Here is a 265-nt window from a genome sequence, read left to right as displayed (position 1 = left end):
CATGAAACAGTTTCATTAAGTATTATATGAAACAATTTCACAACCATATATGAAACAACTTCATCAAAAAAAGTATTATATGAAACAATTTTACAAGATTAAACAATTTCATGAAAAATTTTCATAAGATTAAACAATGAAATCGACAGATGAAGGTGGTTTGCACGGTTTACACAAATGAAGGTGGTTTTCATATGATCACTCCTCTCTCTCTCTCTCTCTATATATATATATATATGATAAAACTTGTACATTACTTTATAAA

Source organism: Cynara cardunculus, assembly GCF_001531365.2.
Source record: "Cynara cardunculus var. scolymus isolate 2C chromosome LG 1, CcrdV1, whole genome shotgun sequence".
Lineage (NCBI taxonomy): Eukaryota > Viridiplantae > Streptophyta > Magnoliopsida > Asterales > Asteraceae > Cynara > Cynara cardunculus.
This window is presented reverse-complemented; position numbering follows the sequence as displayed.